Genomic DNA, 17,260 nt, shown 5'->3' on the forward strand with positions numbered 1-17,260 from the left:
AAAGAAAAAAATTGATTTGGCACCTTTTTTGCCGTCTGTTTGTGAGGGTACGAACTATGTAACCCCGACAATGAAACATTCCATAGCCAGAAAAATTTCTACATTTCTATTGGATCCGTATTCCAATAAGTTCAGCTAGTGAACACTAGGTGGCGTCCGCGTGAACTTCACTTTTAACAAAATAAAATTTAGACTAGATAGAGAGAGATCATAGCTCCCAGGGTAGGCCGCCAGCTGTTTAACAGTGAAGAAGGGCGTGGATAAGATGGAGGGTAGAGCGCCACCCGCTTGATCAACCCTGGAGCTTATATAGCATACGAAACAAAAACGGGAAATTAACTCTAAACGGTAACCGATCGAATCAAACTCGAATCCAGTTAAAATATTCATAATTCCTTTCCCTAACATCTACACCTTTCTCAGTTGATTCCAAATTTGTTAACAAATCCCTTGATTTATCTGTCAGTTTATAAATTTTATTCAACCGTTATTATAGGACTCCCCCTATAATACTGGCAGGGCAGGGAGCCTTGAGCTCCTGAGGCCACAAAGTTTCAAATGTGAGAAGATTTCACTTTTCTAATTGTAAACAATACCAAAATGTTCATAAGATATAAATTATATTACACCTATAGCACAAATGTTTCAATTCTAAGGGGACTTTAATGAACCCAGGCTCCCCAAGGAAAAAAGGAGGATGTCTCTTCGATACTTGAGACGTCGCTGTTTTGAAGTTATACTTTACCTTTGATATAGCTATATCGCCAGCTTACAGTAGGTTGAGAGAATGAATTCATCTACATAGGCATAAAAGCATATATCCTACACTAATATTCTTCCCCTTTTGGGCAGGTTTGAAGAACATAAACCAACCGTCAACATCAAAGACTATGCCCCAGAGAGATGATGTGGAACCACCACATAAGAGACACAAAATGGACTTCCACAATGAATGTTATTCTGAATGCAGCTCAAAGCCCCCAAAACGAGGAAGAAAAATAATATATGAAAAATATTCCGTACAGAGAAGCATGTTTTTAGCGGTTGTCACTCGTCCAGATATATCATTCTCAGTGAGCAGAGTTAGCAGATATTTGGAAAATCCAGGAAAGCAGCACTGGAAAGCAGTCAAACGTATTTTCAGATACCTAAAGGGTACTAAAAGTTATGGAATTCTATACAATGGTGGGAGCAACGAATATTTAAAAGCGTATTCAGATGCAGATTTTGCAGGAGACATTGATACTAGATATTCAACAACTGGCTATGTTACTTTATTATCAGGTTGTCCAGTTACATGGACATCTCAACGACAAAAGTGTTGCAACATCCACGACAGAATCTGAATATATTGCAGCTTGGGATGCCGCACGAGAAATAATATGGTTGAGAAGGTTGCTTAAAGAAATTGATGTTGACGTTTCAAATCCAACGGAACTTTTTGTTGATAATAGAAGTGCTATAAACTTGATGAGCTATAATGATCATCACAAACGAAAAAAATATCACTGTTGTTTACACCCAATCAGAAAACCAGTTGGCAGATATTTTAACCAAACCCTTACCACGAGAAAAATTTTCAACAAATCGACAAGGTCTGTGGGTAACGTCTTCGAAGTGAACAAAGAGTGGGAGTGTTGAAGTAATCCATGTTCACTTCATTTCGATTGATCTTGTTTTTATGATTCCTTGGAAATCGTTGTTGATTGAATGAGTTTTAATGTCATTGTTAATACATATAAAATGTATCGTTTGTATATTCATGATTAAAACCTGGTTCAGTAGAGTTTACAGTTCGATTTCCTACAAATTACAACAGGTAATACTGCTAGACAATTCTATCTCTAACCCTCATTCCTTCTACAGCAAATTGTCCTCTCCATTTCTCCATGAAAGCCATTTTCAATACATTCCTTTCCCGAATATTCTGAGGGAATACTATACATTCTGCACCCATCACTTCAACTATTCGAATTGATACTTCATGTATTGCTCGATGAACTGCAGTTCGACTCAAACTGCAAAAAAGTTTCCTCACCAACACCCCTTTATAGCTATATCGCCAGCTTACAGTAGGTCGAGAGAATGAATTCATCTACATAGGCATAAAAGCATATATCCTACACTAATATTCTTCCCCTTTTGGGCAGGTTTGAAGAACATAAATCTTTGTTGAGATAATAGATCAAGCATCAAAAATCTAGTCTCTGATAAGTTATTTGTCCCTATCTTAATAACTAAGCTTATATGTGTGTGTCTCCCTCAAGGTGGCTTGCAGAACAAGAATGGTTTTAGAGTTACAAACTTAGGTCTGCAGTGCTCTGTCCGTACAACAATTGTGATCGGTACAACAGCGGTTAACTACTAACTACTGCTACTACTGTATTAGGCATTCATGCAAGGATGTCTAGTCTTATAGCAATACTAACACGAGGAAGCGGTATTCAGATGAAAGAAAGCCTAAAATGAAACAATTCATATTAGATGGAAACGGTTCACTGGAAGTGATGTCCGGGACGATACGTCTGGAGTCTGGACAGAATGATCAAGCTCATTCTCTGAATATATGAGTTGTCTCGTTGATAAATATCAACTCGCCTGTAGTGTCGTGTGGCCTATAGGTTTACTTTTGTCCCAAGAAGCCAAAATTCAAATCAGTAAGATTCTGTTCTCCATAAGCAATTGAATCCAACAAGTGAGTTGAATGTTTTACCAGCATCCAAATGCCAAGAATAAAAATTTCCTATTCTTATAAAAGATGATCATACTTGATTAATCCGAAAAATCGAGAAGTTTAGACATAAACTCGAAAATTAGCAAATGGCTACCAAAAGTATCACAACAAATTTTGAATTTCGGCGGCAAGACATTCACGGAACCAAAGTCGTCAATTCACCGTTCCGTGTTCCGTCGGAGCACGGAATCCTTAAAGGGATTCGAATATGTGTTCGAATATAATTAATGCGTTCGAATATATCCTTGTATAGTTGTTTGCAAAAACGGGAAATTAACTGTAAACGGTAACCGATCGAATCAAACTCGAATCCAGTTAAAATATTCATAATTCCTTTCCCTAACATCTACACCTTTCTCAGTTGATTCCAAATTTGTTAACAAATCCCTTGATTTATCTGTCAGTTTATAAATTTTATTCAACCGTTATTATAGGACTCCCCCTATAATACTGGCAGGGCAGGGCAGGGAGCCTTGAGCTCCTGAGGCCACAAAGTTTCAAATGTGAGAAGATTTCACTTTTCTAATTGTAAACAATACCAAAATGTTCATAAGATATAAATTATATTACACCTATAGCACAAATGTTTCAATTCTAAGGGGACTTTAATGAACCCAGGCTCCCCAAGGAAAAAAGGAGGATGTCTCTTCGATACTTGAGACGTCGCTGTTTTGAAGTTATACTTTACCTTTGATATAGCTATATCGCCAGCTTACAGTAGGTTGAGAGAATGAATTCATCTACATAGGCATAAAAGCATATATCCTACACTAATATTCTTCCCCTTTTGGGCAGGTTTGAAGAACATAAACCAACCGTCAACATCAAAGACTATGCCCCAGAGAGATGATGTGGAACCACCACATAAGAGACACAAAATGGACTTCCACAATGAATGTTATTCTGAATGCAGCTCAAAGCCCCCAAAACGAGGAAGAAAAATAATATATGAAAAATATTCCGTACAGAGAAGCATGTTTTTAGCGGTTGTCACTCGTCCAGATATATCATTCTCAGTGAGCAGAGTTAGCAGATATTTGGAAAATCCAGGAAAGCAGCACTGGAAAGCAGTCAAACGTATTTTCAGATACCTAAAGGGTACTAAAAGTTATGGAATTCTATACAATGGTGGGAGCAACGAATATTTAAAAGCGTATTCAGATGCAGATTTTGCAGGAGACATTGATACTAGATATTCAACAACTGGCTATGTTACTTTATTATCAGGTTGTCCAGTTACATGGACATCTCAACGACAAAAGTGTTGCAACATCCACGACAGAATCTGAATATATTGCAGCTTGGGATGCCGCACGAGAAATAATATGGTTGAGAAGGTTGCTTAAAGAAATTGATGTTGACGTTTCAAATCCAACGGAACTTTTTGTTGATAATAGAAGTGCTATAAACTTGATGAGCTATAATGATCATCACAAACGAAAAAAATATCACTGTTGTTTACACCCAATCAGAAAACCAGTTGGCAGATATTTTAACCAAACCCTTACCACGAGAAAAATTTTCAACAAATCGACAAGGTCTGTGGGTAACGTCTTCGAAGTGAACAAAGAGTGGGAGTGTTGAAGTAATCCATGTTCACTTCATTTCGATTGATCTTGTTTTTATGATTCCTTGGAAATCGTTGTTGATTGAATGAGTTTTAATGTCATTGTTAATACATATAAAATGTATCGTTTGTATATTCATGATTAAAACCTGGTTCAGTAGAGTTTACAGTTCGATTTCCTACAAATTACAACAGGTAATACTGCTAGACAATTCTATCTCTAACCCTCATTCCTTCTACAGCAAATTGTCCTCTCCATTTCTCCATGAAAGCCATTTTCAATACATTCCTTTCCCGAATATTCTGAGGGAATACTATACATTCTGCACCCATCACTTCAACTATTCGAATTGATACTTCATGTATTGCTCGATGAACTGCAGTTCGACTCAAACTGCAAAAAAGTTTCCTCACCAACACCCCTTTATAGCTATATCGCCAGCTTACAGTAGGTCGAGAGAATGAATTCATCTACATAGGCATAAAAGCATATATCCTACACTAATATTCTTCCCCTTTTGGGCAGGTTTGAAGAACATAAATCTTTGTTGAGATAATAGATCAAGCATCAAAAATCTAGTCTCTGATAAGTTATTTGTCCCTATCTTAATAACTAAGCTTATATGTGTGTGTCTCCCTCAAGGTGGCTTGCAGAACAAGAATGGTTTTAGAGTTACAAACTTAGGTCTGCAGTGCTCTGTCCGTACAACAATTGTGATCGGTACAACAGCGGTTAACTACTAACTACTGCTACTACTGTATTAGGCATTCATGCAAGGATGTCTAGTCTTATAGCAATACTAACACGAGGAAGCGGTATTCAGATGAAAGAAAGCCTAAAATGAAACAATTCATATTAGATGGAAACGGTTCACTGGAAGTGATGTCCGGGACGATACGTCTGGAGTCTGGACAGAATGATCAAGCTCATTCTCTGAATATATGAGTTGTCTCGTTGATAAATATCAACTCGCCTGTAGTGTCGTGTGGCCTATAGGTTTACTTTTGTCCCAAGAAGCCAAAATTCAAATCAGTAAGATTCTGTTCTCCATAAGCAATTGAATCCAACAAGTGAGTTGAATGTTTTACCAGCATCCAAATGCCAAGAATAAAAATTTCCTATTCTTATAAAAGATGATCATACTTGATTAATCCGAAAAATCGAGAAGTTTAGACATAAACTCGAAAATTAGCAAATGGCTACCAAAAGTATCACAACAAATTTTGAATTTCGGCGGCAAGACATTCACGGAACCAAAGTCGTCAATTCACCGTTCCGTGTTCCGTCGGAGCACGGAATCCTTAAAGGGATTCGAATATGTGTTCGAATATAATTAATGCGTTCGAATATATCCTTGTATAGTTGTTTGCAAAAACGGGAAATTAACTGTAAACGGTAACCGATCGAATCAAACTCGAATCCAGTTAAAATATTCATAATTCCTTTCCCTAACATCTACACCTTTCTCAGTTGATTCCAAATTTGTTAACAAATCCCTTGATTTATCTGTCAGTTTATAAATTTTATTCAACCGTTATTATAGGACTCCCCCTATAATACTGGCAGGGCAGGGAGCCTTGAGCTCCTGAGGCCACAAAGTTTCAAATGTGAGAAGATTTCACTTTTCTAATTGTAAACAATACCAAAATGTTCATAAGATATAAATTATATTACACCTATAGCACAAATGTTTCAATTCTAAGGGGACTTTAATGAACCCAGGCTCCCCAAGGAAAAAAGGAGGATGTCTCTTCGATACTTGAGACGTCGCTGTTTTGAAGTTATACTTTACCTTTGATATAGCTATATCGCCAGCTTACAGTAGGTTGAGAGAATGAATTCATCTACATAGGCATAAAAGCATATATCCTACACTAATATTCTTCCCCTTTTGGGCAGGTTTGAAGAACATAAACCAACCGTCAACATCAAAGACTATGCCCCAGAGAGATGATGTGGAACCACCACATAAGAGACACAAAATGGACTTCCACAATGAATGTTATTCTGAATGCAGCTCAAAGCCCCCAAAACGAGGAAGAAAAATAATATATGAAAAATATTCCGTACAGAGAAGCATGTTTTTAGCGGTTGTCACTCGTCCAGATATATCATTCTCAGTGAGCAGAGTTAGCAGATATTTGGAAAATCCAGGAAAGCAGCACTGGAAAGCAGTCAAACGTATTTTCAGATACCTAAAGGGTACTAAAAGTTATGGAATTCTATACAATGGTGGGAGCAACGAATATTTAAAAGCGTATTCAGATGCAGATTTTGCAGGAGACATTGATACTAGATATTCAACAACTGGCTATGTTACTTTATTATCAGGTTGTCCAGTTACATGGACATCTCAACGACAAAAGTGTTGCAACATCCACGACAGAATCTGAATATATTGCAGCTTGGGATGCCGCACGAGAAATAATATGGTTGAGAAGGTTGCTTAAAGAAATTGATGTTGACGTTTCAAATCCAACGGAACTTTTTGTTGATAATAGAAGTGCTATAAACTTGATGAGCTATAATGATCATCACAAACGAAAAAAATATCACTGTTGTTTACACCCAATCAGAAAACCAGTTGGCAGATATTTTAACCAAACCCTTACCACGAGAAAAATTTTCAACAAATCGACAAGGTCTGTGGGTAACGTCTTCGAAGTGAACAAAGAGTGGGAGTGTTGAAGTAATCCATGTTCACTTCATTTCGATTGATCTTGTTTTTATGATTCCTTGGAAATCGTTGTTGATTGAATGAGTTTTAATGTCATTGTTAATACATATAAAATGTATCGTTTGTATATTCATGATTAAAACCTGGTTCAGTAGAGTTTACAGTTCGATTTCCTACAAATTACAACAGGTAATACTGCTAGACAATTCTATCTCTAACCCTCATTCCTTCTACAGCAAATTGTCCTCTCCATTTCTCCATGAAAGCCATTTTCAATACATTCCTTTCCCGAATATTCTGAGGGAATACTATACATTCTGCACCCATCACTTCAACTATTCGAATTGATACTTCATGTATTGCTCGATGAACTGCAGTTCGACTCAAACTGCAAAAAAGTTTCCTCACCAACACCCCTTTATAGCTATATCGCCAGCTTACAGTAGGTCGAGAGAATGAATTCATCTACATAGGCATAAAAGCATATATCCTACACTAATATTCTTCCCCTTTTGGGCAGGTTTGAAGAACATAAATCTTTGTTGAGATAATAGATCAAGCATCAAAAATCTAGTCTCTGATAAGTTATTTGTCCCTATCTTAATAACTAAGCTTATATGTGTGTGTCTCCCTCAAGGTGGCTTGCAGAACAAGAATGGTTTTAGAGTTACAAACTTAGGTCTGCAGTGCTCTGTCCGTACAACAATTGTGATCGGTACAACAGCGGTTAACTACTAACTACTGCTACTACTGTATTAGGCATTCATGCAAGGATGTCTAGTCTTATAGCAATACTAACACGAGGAAGCGGTATTCAGATGAAAGAAAGCCTAAAATGAAACAATTCATATTAGATGGAAACGGTTCACTGGAAGTGATGTCCGGGACGATACGTCTGGAGTCTGGACAGAATGATCAAGCTCATTCTCTGAATATATGAGTTGTCTCGTTGATAAATATCAACTCGCCTGTAGTGTCGTGTGGCCTATAGGTTTACTTTTGTCCCAAGAAGCCAAAATTCAAATCAGTAAGATTCTGTTCTCCATAAGCAATTGAATCCAACAAGTGAGTTGAATGTTTTACCAGCATCCAAATGCCAAGAATAAAAATTTCCTATTCTTATAAAAGATGATCATACTTGATTAATCCGAAAAATCGAGAAGTTTAGACATAAACTCGAAAATTAGCAAATGGCTACCAAAAGTATCACAACAAATTTTGAATTTCGGCGGCAAGACATTCACGGAACCAAAGTCGTCAATTCACCGTTCCGTGTTCCGTCGGAGCACGGAATCCTTAAAGGGATTCGAATATGTGTTCGAATATAATTAATGCGTTCGAATATATCCTTGTATAGTTGTTTGTCAGTGAATGAGAACTAAACGAATGACGAGGTATTAAAATATCCCAAAACTTTCAAGGAAGTATTCATTTCAGGTTTAGATAGTCGTCGACCTCAAAACAGAATAAATGACAAAATGAAACCGTAACACCGTATAGGATGAAACTGCAGTAACGTTAGTTACAAATAAAAGCGGTAAAAACATAAAGAGTTTCATTTCTCTTTTTTCATTATGATTTCCTACCACGTAGTGACGGCTACATCCACCAATTTATTAATGATTCAATATCCATCTCTTTCAGGAATAAACGGTGATACGAGCCAGTGAATAGCATATCATTTGGGACCCGTCAGCACCCGCCACAGTTGAAACACGACTCCTGCAACAGTTCAAACTGGTCTTTTTCCTCAGTTGAAACTGAGCCCCCGTCAAAATTGAAACCCGTCATCCTTCACAGTCGAAACTTGGCTCCTGAGACAGTTGAAACTTAGATCACATCACAGTTTAAACTCGGCTCTGGTCACCGATCTACCATATTTTGGGGAGAATGACTGGAATATTTGATTACAGAATTATTACAATGTGTTAAAACAACGATAAAAATAAAATAAATACAACAATAAAAATTAATTGGCGCTCCGGGGCGACTTCATTGATTCCAGTGGCGCATTTGCTTTTTCAGCTGCAGGAAAACCCGGAAAAACCTGCAGCACCACATCATCTGAGAATTATTCCTGACATTTATTTTGTTGTATATCATTTCACAATGATTTTGATTTCTTCATTTTATTCAATGACTTCAATCTCGGTTTTCTGACTTTAGACTTTGAATAACATGGGATCATTATCGATTATGAAAGTAATCATGATTTTTTGTGGGTTTTGTAAAATTACGTCCGAGTTCAGACAAAATAACTTTATGAAAAGTAAAGCTTCAGTCTCATACAAGTAAAAGAAGAGAATCAACATAGATGTACTTCTGTTGTATGTATGTAGTTCAATTATGAACTATTCAAAATTTATAAAGTATATAGTCATGTGAACCCATTTACATTGATCTGGTATCAAAATAGATTGAGAAAAAAATTAAAATGAGCTATTTTATATTGCTATTGGACCTCCTTTGCCATCTATCTGTGAAGGCGTGAACTATATAACCTCGACATGAAAACATTCCATAGGCACAAAAATTTCTACATTTCCATTGGATCTTCATTCCAGTAAGTTCTGCTAGTCAACTCTAGGTGGCGTCCGCGTAAACTTTTCTATCAACGAATCTTATTTTAAAATTCAATAACATTGTCAACTTGATATCTATCTGTTTCAGAAATGAACGATAATACAAGCCGTTAAATAGCATATCATTTCGTAAACGAACCAATTAGAATACTCGATAGGAATACTCGGTTTCTACAATGACTCTTCTGTACTAAAAAAATTCAAGGGTTAGGAGAGGGAGTTGCGTCACAGTATAGTTTCATAATGATACCCAATGCTTTGAGTAATGTAATCGGATGTAATTTCCAAAAACGAAATCACGGAAAGAAAAAAATTGATTTGGCACCTTTTTTGCCGTCTGTTTGTGAGGGTACGAACTATGTAACCCCGACAATGAAACATTCCATAGCCAGAAAAATTTCTACATTTCTATTGGATCCGTATTCCAATAAGTTCAGCTAGTGAACACTAGGTGGCGTCCGCGTGAACTTCACTTTTAACAAAATAAAATTTAGACTAGATAGAGAGAGATCATAGCTCCCAGGGTAGGCCGCCAGCTGTTTAACAGTGAAGAAGGGCGTGGATAAGATGGAGGGTAGAGCGCCACCCGCTTGATCAACCCTGGAGCTTATATAGCATACGAAACAAAAACGGGAAATTAACTCTAAACGGTAACCGATCGAATCAAACTCGAATCCAGTTAAAATATTCATAATTCCTTTCCCTAACATCTACACCTTTCTCAGTTGATTCCAAATTTGTTAACAAATCCCTTGATTTATCTGTCAGTTTATAAATTTTATTCAACCGTTATTATAGGACTCCCCCTATAATACTGGCAGGGCAAGGAGCCTTGAGCTCCTGAGGCCACAAAGTTTCAAATGTGAGAAGATTTCACTTTTCTAATTGTAAACAATACCAAAATGTTCATAAGATATAAATTATATTACACCTATAGCACAAATGTTTCAATTCTAAGGGGACTTTAATGAACCCAGGCTCCCCAAGGAAAAAAGGAGGATGTCTCTTCGATACTTGAGACGTCGCTGTTTTGAAGTTATACTTTACCTTTGATATAGCTATATCGCCAGCTTACAGTAGGTTGAGAGAATGAATTCATCTACATAGGCATAAAAGCATATATCCTACACTAATATTCTTCCCCTTTTGGGCAGGTTTGAAGAACATAAACCAACCGTCAACATCAAAGACTATGCCCCAGAGAGATGATGTGGAACCACCACATAAGAGACACAAAATGGACTTCCACAATGAATGTTATTCTGAATGCAGCTCAAAGCCCCCAAAACGAGGAAGAAAAATAATATATGAAAAATATTCCGTACAGAGAAGCATGTTTTTAGCGGTTGTCACTCGTCCAGATATATCATTCTCAGTGAGCAGAGTTAGCAGATATTTGGAAAATCCAGGAAAGCAGCACTGGAAAGCAGTCAAACGTATTTTCAGATACCTAAAGGGTACTAAAAGTTATGGAATTCTATACAATGGTGGGAGCAACGAATATTTAAAAGCGTATTCAGATGCAGATTTTGCAGGAGACATTGATACTAGATATTCAACAACTGGCTATGTTACTTTATTATCAGGTTGTCCAGTTACATGGACATCTCAACGACAAAAGTGTTGCAACATCCACGACAGAATCTGAATATATTGCAGCTTGGGATGCCGCACGAGAAATAATATGGTTGAGAAGGTTGCTTAAAGAAATTGATGTTGACGTTTCAAATCCAACGGAACTTTTTGTTGATAATAGAAGTGCTATAAACTTGATGAGCTATAATGATCATCACAAACGAAAAAAATATCACTGTTGTTTACACCCAATCAGAAAACCAGTTGGCAGATATTTTAACCAAACCCTTACCACGAGAAAAATTTTCAACAAATCGACAAGGTCTGTGGGTAACGTCTTCGAAGTGAACAAAGAGTGGGAGTGTTGAAGTAATCCATGTTCACTTCATTTCGATTGATCTTGTTTTTATGATTCCTTGGAAATCGTTGTTGATTGAATGAGTTTTAATGTCATTGTTAATACATATAAATGTATCGTTTGTATATTCATGATTAAAACCTGGTTCAGTAGAGTTTACAGTTCGATTTCCTACAAATTACAACAGGTAATACTGCTAGACAATTCTATCTCTAACCCTCATTCCTTCTACAGCAAATTGTCCTCTCCATTTCTCCATGAAAGCCATTTTCAATACATTCCTTTCCCGAATATTCTGAGGGAATACTATACATTCTGCACCCATCACTTCAACTATTCGAATTGATACTTCATGTATTGCTCGATGAACTGCAGTTCGACTCAAACTGCAAAAAAGTTTCCTCACCAACACCCCTTTATAGCTATATCGCCAGCTTACAGTAGGTCGAGAGAATGAATTCATCTACATAGGCATAAAAGCATATATCCTACACTAATATTCTTCCCCTTTTGGGCAGGTTTGAAGAACATAAATCTTTGTTGAGATAATAGATCAAGCATCAAAAATCTAGTCTCTGATAAGTTATTTGTCCCTATCTTAATAACTAAGCTTATATGTGTGTGTCTCCCTCAAGGTGGCTTGCAGAACAAGAATGGTTTTAGAGTTACAAACTTAGGTCTGCAGTGCTCTGTCCGTACAACAATTGTGATCGGTACAACAGCGGTTAACTACTAACTACTGCTACTACTGTATTAGGCATTCATGCAAGGATGTCTAGTCTTATAGCAATACTAACACGAGGAAGCGGTATTCAGATGAAAGAAAGCCTAAAATGAAACAATTCATATTAGATGGAAACGGTTCACTGGAAGTGATGTCCGGGACGATACGTCTGGAGTCTGGACAGAATGATCAAGCTCATTCTCTGAATATATGAGTTGTCTCGTTGATAAATATCAACTCGCCTGTAGTGTCGTGTGGCCTATAGGTTTACTTTTGTCCCAAGAAGCCAAAATTCAAATCAGTAAGATTCTGTTCTCCATAAGCAATTGAATCCAACAAGTGAGTTGAATGTTTTACCAGCATCCAAATGCCAAGAATAAAAATTTCCTATTCTTATAAAAGATGATCATACTTGATTAATCCGAAAAATCGAGAAGTTTAGACATAAACTCGAAAATTAGCAAATGGCTACCAAAAGTATCACAACAAATTTTGAATTTCGGCGGCAAGACATTCACGGAACCAAAGTCGTCAATTCACCGTTCCGTGTTCCGTCGGAGCACGGAATCCTTAAAGGGATTCGAATATGTGTTCGAATATAATTAATGCGTTCGAATATATCCTTGTATAGTTGTTTGCAAAAACGGGAAATTAACTGTAAACGGTAACCGATCGAATCAAACTCGAATCCAGTTAAAATATTCATAATTCCTTTCCCTAACATCTACACCTTTCTCAGTTGATTCCAAATTTGTTAACAAATCCCTTGATTTATCTGTCAGTTTATAAATTTTATTCAACCGTTATTATAGGACTCCCCCTATAATACTGGCAGGGCAAGGAGCCTTGAGCTCCTGAGGCCACAAAGTTTCAAATGTGAGAAGATTTCACTTTTCTAATTGTAAACAATACCAAAATGTTCATAAGATATAAATTATATTACACCTATAGCACAAATGTTTCAATTCTAAGGGGACTTTAATGAACCCAGGCTCCCCAAGGAAAAAAGGAGGATGTCTCTTCGATACTTGAGACGTCGCTGTTTTGAAGTTATACTTTACCTTTGATATAGCTATATCGCCAGCTTACAGTAGGTTGAGAGAATGAATTCATCTACATAGGCATAAAAGCATATATCCTACACTAATATTCTTCCCCTTTTGGGCAGGTTTGAAGAACATAAACCAACCGTCAACATCAAAGACTATGCCCCAGAGAGATGATGTGGAACCACCACATAAGAGACACAAAATGGACTTCCACAATGAATGTTATTCTGAATGCAGCTCAAAGCCCCCAAAACGAGGAAGAAAAATAATATATGAAAAATATTCCGTACAGAGAAGCATGTTTTTAGCGGTTGTCACTCGTCCAGATATATCATTCTCAGTGAGCAGAGTTAGCAGATATTTGGAAAATCCAGGAAAGCAGCACTGGAAAGCAGTCAAACGTATTTTCAGATACCTAAAGGGTACTAAAAGTTATGGAATTCTATACAATGGTGGGAGCAACGAATATTTAAAAGCGTATTCAGATGCAGATTTTGCAGGAGACATTGATACTAGATATTCAACAACTGGCTATGTTACTTTATTATCAGGTTGTCCAGTTACATGGACATCTCAACGACAAAAGTGTTGCAACATCCACGACAGAATCTGAATATATTGCAGCTTGGGATGCCGCACGAGAAATAATATGGTTGAGAAGGTTGCTTAAAGAAATTGATGTTGACGTTTCAAATCCAACGGAACTTTTTGTTGATAATAGAAGTGCTATAAACTTGATGAGCTATAATGATCATCACAAACGAAAAAAATATCACTGTTGTTTACACCCAATCAGAAAACCAGTTGGCAGATATTTTAACCAAACCCTTACCACGAGAAAAATTTTCAACAAATCGACAAGGTCTGTGGGTAACGTCTTCGAAGTGAACAAAGAGTGGGAGTGTTGAAGTAATCCATGTTCACTTCATTTCGATTGATCTTGTTTTTTTATGATTCCTTGGAAATCGTTGTTGATTGAATGAGTTTTAATGTCATTGTTAATACATATAAAATGTATCGTTTGTATATTCATGATTAAAACCTGGTTCAGTAGAGTTTACAGTTCGATTTCCTACAAATTACAACAGGTAATACTGCTAGACAATTCTATCTCTAACCCTCATTCCTTCTACAGCAAATTGTCCTCTCCATTTCTCCATGAAAGCCATTTTCAATACATTCCTTTCCCGAATATTCTGAGGGAATACTATACATTCTGCACCCATCACTTCAACTATTCGAATTGATACTTCATGTATTGCTCGATGAACTGCAGTTCGACTCAAACTGCAAAAAAGTTTCCTCACCAACACCCCTTTATAGCTATATCGCCAGCTTACAGTAGGTCGAGAGAATGAATTCATCTACATAGGCATAAAAGCATATATCCTACACTAATATTCTTCCCCTTTTGGGCAGGTTTGAAGAACATAAATCTTTGTTGAGATAATAGATCAAGCATCAAAAATCTAGTCTCTGATAAGTTATTTGTCCCTATCTTAATAACTAAGCTTATATGTGTGTGTCTCCCTCAAGGTGGCTTGCAGAACAAGAATGGTTTTAGAGTTACAAACTTAGGTCTGCAGTGCTCTGTCCGTACAACAATTGTGATCGGTACAACAGCGGTTAACTACTAACTACTGCTACTACTGTATTAGGCATTCATGCAAGGATGTCTAGTCTTATAGCAATACTAACACGAGGAAGCGGTATTCAGATGAAAGAAAGCCTAAAATGAAACAATTCATATTAGATGGAAACGGTTCACTGGAAGTGATGTCCGGGACGATACGTCTGGAGTCTGGACAGAATGATCAAGCTCATTCTCTGAATATATGAGTTGTCTCGTTGATAAATATCAACTCGCCTGTAGTGTCGTGTGGCCTATAGGTTTACTTTTGTCCCAAGAAGCCAAAATTCAAATCAGTAAGATTCTGTTCTCCATAAGCAATTGAATCCAACAAGTGAGTTGAATGTTTTACCAGCATCCAAATGCCAAGAATAAAAATTTCCTATTCTTATAAAAGATGATCATACTTGATTAATCCGAAAAATCGAGAAGTTTAGACATAAACTCGAAAATTAGCAAATGGCTACCAAAAGTATCACAACAAATTTTGAATTTCGGCGGCAAGACATTCACGGAACCAAAGTCGTCAATTCACCGTTCCGTGTTCCGTCGGAGCACGGAATCCTTAAAGGGATTCGAATATGTGTTCGAATATAATTAATGCGTTCGAATATATCCTTGTATAGTTGTTTGCAAAAACGGGAAATTAACTGTAAACGGTAACGATCGAATCAAACTCGAATCCAGTTAAAATATTCATAATTCCTTTCCCTAACATCTACACCTTTCTCAGTTGATTCCAAATTTGTTAACAAATCCCTTGATTTATCTGTCAGTTTATAAATTTTATTCAACCGTTATTATAGGACTCCCCCTATAATACTGGCAGGGCAAGGAGCCTTGAGCTCCTGAGGCCACAAAGTTTCAAATGTGAGAAGATTTCACTTTTCTAATTGTAAACAATACCAAAATGTTCATAAGATATAAATTATATTACACCTATAGCACAAATGTTTCAATTCTAAGGGGACTTTAATGAACCCAGGCTCCCCAAGGAAAAAAGGAGGATGTCTCTTCGATACTTGAGACGTCGCTGTTTTGAAGTTATACTTTACCTTTGATATAGCTATATCGCCAGCTTACAGTAGGTTGAGAGAATGAATTCATCTACATAGGCATAAAAGCATATATCCTACACTAATATTCTTCCCCTTTTGGGCAGGTTTGAAGAACATAAACCAACCGTCAACATCAAAGACTATGCCCCAGAGAGATGATGTGGAACCACCACATAAGAGACACAAAATGGACTTCCACAATGAATGTTATTCTGAATGCAGCTCAAAGCCCCCAAAACGAGGAAGAAAAATAATATATGAAAAATATTCCGTACAGAGAAGCATGTTTTTAGCGGTTGTCACTCGTCCAGATATATCATTCTCAGTGAGCAGAGTTAGCAGATATTTGGAAAATCCAGGAAAGCAGCACTGGAAAGCAGTCAAACGTATTTTCAGATACCTAAAGGGTACTAAAAGTTATGGAATTCTATACAATGGTGGGAGCAACGAATATTTAAAAGCGTATTCAGATGCAGATTTTGCAGGAGACATTGATACTAGATATTCAACAACTGGCTATGTTACTTTATTATCAGGTTGTCCAGTTACATGGACATCTCAACGACAAAAGTGTTGCAACATCCACGACAGAATCTGAATATATTGCAGCTTGGGATGCCGCACGAGAAATAATATGGTTGAGAAGGTTGCTTAAAGAAATTGATGTTGACGTTTCGAATCCAACGGAACTTTTTGTTGATAATAGAAGTGCTATAAACTTGATGAGCTATAATGATCATCACAAACGAAAAAAATATCACTGTTGTTTACACCCAATCAGAAAACCAGTTGGCAGATATTTTAACCAAACCCTTACCACGAGAAAAATTTTCAACAAATCGACAAGGTCTGTGGGTAACGTCTTCGAAGTGAACAAAGAGTGGGAGTGTTGAAGTAATCCATGTTCACTTCATTTCGATTGATCTTGTTTTTATGATTCCTTGGAAATCGTTGTTGATTGAATGAGTTTTAATGTCATTGTTAATACATATAAAATGTATCGTTTGTATATTCATGATTAAAACCTGGTTCAGTAGAGTTTACAGTTCGATTTCCTACAAATTACAACAGGTAATACTGCTAGACAATTCTATCTCTAACCCTCATTCCTTCTACAGCAAATTGTCCTCTCCATTTCTCCATGAAAGCCATTTTCAATACATTCCTTTCCCGAATATTCTGAGGGAATACTATACATTCTGCACCCATCACTTCAACTATTCGAATTGATACTTCATGTATTGCTCGATGAACTGCAGTTCGACTCAAACTGCAAAAAAGTTTCCTCACCAACACCCCTTTATA

At 36.9% G+C, this 17,260-nt stretch overlaps 6 long non-coding RNA genes across 6 annotated transcripts; all 6 read left to right on the forward strand.

Moving 5' to 3' along the window:
* The first annotated feature begins 551 nt into the window (after positions 1-551).
* LOC141485006 (uncharacterized) lies at positions 552-1,786 on the forward strand. The gene is made up of 2 exons (XR_012466945.1): positions 552-774; positions 853-1,786. It is a non-coding gene; the product is annotated as an uncharacterized lncRNA (long non-coding RNA).
* Positions 1,787-3,129: 1,343 nt separating this feature from the next.
* Positions 3,130-4,463, forward strand: LOC141485007 (uncharacterized). Its single transcript, XR_012466946.1, has 2 exons — positions 3,130-3,451; positions 3,530-4,463. It is a non-coding gene; the product is annotated as an uncharacterized lncRNA (long non-coding RNA).
* Positions 4,464-5,900: 1,437 nt separating this feature from the next.
* LOC141485008 (uncharacterized) lies at positions 5,901-7,135 on the forward strand. The gene is made up of 2 exons (XR_012466947.1): positions 5,901-6,123; positions 6,202-7,135. It is a non-coding gene; the product is annotated as an uncharacterized lncRNA (long non-coding RNA).
* A 3,303-nt stretch (positions 7,136-10,438) lies between these two features.
* Positions 10,439-10,966, forward strand: LOC141485009 (uncharacterized). The gene is made up of 2 exons (XR_012466948.1): positions 10,439-10,637; positions 10,716-10,966. It is a non-coding gene; the product is annotated as an uncharacterized lncRNA (long non-coding RNA).
* A 2,143-nt stretch (positions 10,967-13,109) lies between these two features.
* Positions 13,110-13,637, forward strand: LOC141485010 (uncharacterized). The gene is made up of 2 exons (XR_012466949.1): positions 13,110-13,308; positions 13,387-13,637. It is a non-coding gene; the product is annotated as an uncharacterized lncRNA (long non-coding RNA).
* Positions 13,638-15,782: 2,145 nt separating this feature from the next.
* On the forward strand, positions 15,783-16,993 carry LOC141485011 (uncharacterized). The gene is made up of 2 exons (XR_012466950.1): positions 15,783-15,981; positions 16,060-16,993. It is a non-coding gene; the product is annotated as an uncharacterized lncRNA (long non-coding RNA).
* Positions 16,994-17,260: the final 267 nt, after the last annotated feature.

Source organism: Leptinotarsa decemlineata, unplaced genomic scaffold (genome assembly GCF_025532065.1).
Source record: "Leptinotarsa decemlineata unplaced genomic scaffold, Ldec_3_MD MMD2_tig00026305, whole genome shotgun sequence".
NCBI classification, from domain to species: Eukaryota; Metazoa; Arthropoda; class Insecta; order Coleoptera; family Chrysomelidae; genus Leptinotarsa; species Leptinotarsa decemlineata.